General features: G+C 46.5%; 1 pseudogene; it reads left to right on the top strand.

Annotated features, from left to right (window-relative positions):
- The window catches only part of LOC123185541 (probable RNA-dependent RNA polymerase 2), a 34,378-nt pseudogene that overhangs the window by 15,752 nt on the left and 15,310 nt on the right, over window positions 1–3,316 (top strand).

Below are 3,316 nucleotides of genomic sequence, written 5' to 3'. Positions count from 1 at the left end.
CCCCCCCCCCCGTGTTCGTCCCATCACTTGTAAGTGGGTCTATAAGATTAAGACTCGCTCTGATGGTTCTCTTGAGCGTTATAAAGCTCGTCTTGTGGCTCGTGGCTTTCAGCAGGAGCATGGTCCTGATTATGATGAGACTTTTGCTCCTGTGGCCCATATGACCATTGTCCGCACACTTCTCGCCGTGGCCTCTGTTCGCCACTGGTCTGTGTCTCAGCTTGATGTTAAGAATGCCTTTCTTAATGGTGAGTTGCGTGAGGAAGTTTATATGCAGCCACCACCTGGGTATTCAGTTCCCGATGGCATGGTTTGCCGTCTTCGTCGCTCTCTATATGGCCTTAAGCAAGCACCCCGCGCTTGGTTTGAGCGTTTTGCCTCTATGGTCACTTCAGCTGGTTTTTCGCCCAGTGCTCATGATCCAGCGTTGTTTGTCCATGTTTCTGCTCGTGGTCGCACTCTTCTTCTTCTATATGTTGATGACATGATCATCACTAGCGATGATTCTGAGTACATTTCCTTTGTCAAGGCCCATCTTAGTGAGTAGTTTCTTATGTCTGATCTTGGTCCCCTTCGTTACTTTCTTGGGATTGAGGTTTCCTCCTCCTCTGATGGCTTTTCTATTTCCCAAAAAAATTATATCTAGGATCTTCTTGCTCGTGCATCTCTTAGTGACGAGCGCACTGCTGAGACTCCTATGGAGCTCAATGTTAACCTTCGTGCTTCTGATGGTGAGCTCTTGTCTGATCCGACGCGTTATCGTCATCTTGTTGGGAGTCTTGTCTATCTTGTTGTCACTCGTCCGGATATCTCCTATCCTGTCCATATTCTGAGCCAGTTTGTTTTCGCTCCCACTTCAGTTCACTATAGTCACCTTCTTCGTGTTCTACGATATCTTCGTGGCACGATCTCTCATCGTCTCTTTTTTCCTCGTTCCAGCTCTTTACAACTCCAGGCCTATTCAGATGCTACGTGGGCCAGTGATCCTTCGGATCGCCGTTCACTTTCTGCTTACTGTGTCTTTCTTGGTGGTTTTCTCATTGCCTGGAAGACGAAGAAATAGACTGTAGTTTCTCGTCCGAGTGCAGAGGCCGAGTTTAGAGCTATGGCTCTTCTGACGGCAGAGGTAACTTGGTTACGATGGCTACTGGAGGATTTTGGTGTTTCTGTTACTAGACCTACCACCCTCTTGTCTGACAGTACAGGTGCTATCAGTATTGCGCGGGACCCTGTGAAGCATGAACTTACCAAGCATATTGGTGTTGATGCTTATTATGTGCGCGCTGCTGTGCAGGATCTTGTTGTTGCTCTTCAGTATGTGCCTTCCGAGTTACAGCTAGCAGACTTCTTCACGAAGGCACAGACTAGAGCACAACATAGATTTCACCTCTCCAAACTCAGTGTTGTCGAGCCACCATGAGTTTGAGGGGGGGTGTTAGAGTTGTATTGATGATGGCCTTTGGCCTTTTGTATTCTTGCCTTTTGGCATCCTCATGCACATTATATATATGGTGGCTTTGGCCTCCTAGTAATACAAGTTGCATATTTCCTGACACCAACCACCTCATCAATTTCCGCCTCAGTGAATGGGACATAAAGTTCTTCCAGTCCATCAATCTTGGTAATGATAGAGCCTGGGTCGAATTTCTGATTTGGAGGCGAAGATTCCCCCAATCTTTCTTTAAACACATTGAGCAGTATCCCTTCTTTGCCTGTGTGGTTCTCAACTTCAGTGCCATCGGGTAATTTCAGCATGGTGATGAAGTTATTTCGGTATCGCTCTATGGCCATCCGGTGGAATTTTTCGTAGTTTCCTCTCCAAAACGAATAACCCTGACAGTGCATCCTTTTTCTCCAGTGTTGGTTCTGAATGTTCAGAGGCTGCAGTAGGTGAGTTTTTAGAATTCGCCCGAAGTTCGATTCTGGGGTTGTGAGTGTTCTCAGGTTTTCAATTTCATCTAGCTCAATAACGGCCCATTCAGTGTTTTGGATCAGCACTTTGAGATGTGAGAGGCCTTTACTCACTTCTTAAGGGCGTACGTTAGTCTTCTCATTTTCTGGCAAATCCTGGCTGCACTATTATGCAAATAACTTGGTTTGGACCAAGAAGTATTCACCACCTCAAAGAAGCCTCTGTGCTACATCCAGTAAGATTCTAACCTAAATTTTTTGGTCGCGGGGATCGATGATCCTATACTGACCAAACAAGGCATGTGGTCGGGGATTGGTTTGGCCATGGCAGTAAACTTGGTATTAGGATATACTGAAGTCCAATTGTTAGACGTGAAGAACCAGTTGAGTTGGTGTAACACCCTCGATGCGACTATATCTCTCACGTGTCGAGGCACGACTTAGAGGCATAATCGCATTGAAGGCATATGTCGCAAGTGAGGTAATCTTCACACAACCCATGTAATATAATAAGGAAAAGGATACATAGTTGGCTTACAATCGCCACTTCACACAATTACATGAATAAAGCATTACATCAACCAAATACAATCATGGTCCGGCTATGGAACCAAAATAAAAGAAGAACCCCAAATGCGACAAAGGTCCCCGATCGATCCCAACTGGGCTCCACTACTGATCAACTAGAACGAAACAACACAAAGGACAAGATCTTCATCGAGCTCCTCCTGAGCTTGGTTGCGTCATCTGCACGGACTCATCGGCACCTGCAATCTGGTTTTGGAAGTATCTGTGAGCCACAGGGACTCAGCAATCTCGCACCCTCGCGATCAAGACTATTTAAGCTTATGGGTAAGGTAAAGGTATGAGGTGGAGCTGCAGCAAGCGACTAGCATATATGGTGGCTAACATACGCAAATGAGAGCGAGAAGAGAAGGCAAAGCACGGTCGATAAAAGTATGATCAAGAAGTGATCCTAGACTACCTACGTCAAGCATAACTCCAACAACCGTGTTCACTTCCCGGACTCCGCCGGAAAGAGACCATCACGGTTACACACGCGGTTGATTCATTTTAATTAAGGTTAACTTCAGGTTTTCTACAACCGGACGTTAACAAATCCCCATCTGCCCATAACCGCGGGCACGGCTTTCGAAAGTTCAAATCCCTGCAGGGGTGTCCCAACTTAGCCCATCACAAGATCTCACGGTCAACGAAGGAATAGACCTCCACCTGGGACGTTCCGGTCAGATTCGGTATCCCAGTACAACAAGACATTTCGACAGGGTAAAACTAAACCAGCAACACCGCCTGAATGTGCCGACAAATCCCGATAGGAGCTGCACATATCTCTTTCTCAGGGCACACTCAGATGAGCTCTCCATACAGCTAAAACCAAACCTCG

The sequence above is a fragment of the Triticum aestivum genome, chromosome 2A, assembly GCF_018294505.1.
Source record: "Triticum aestivum cultivar Chinese Spring chromosome 2A, IWGSC CS RefSeq v2.1, whole genome shotgun sequence".
NCBI lineage: Eukaryota > Viridiplantae > Streptophyta > Magnoliopsida > Poales > Poaceae > Triticum > Triticum aestivum.
This window is presented reverse-complemented; position numbering and strand designations above follow the sequence as displayed.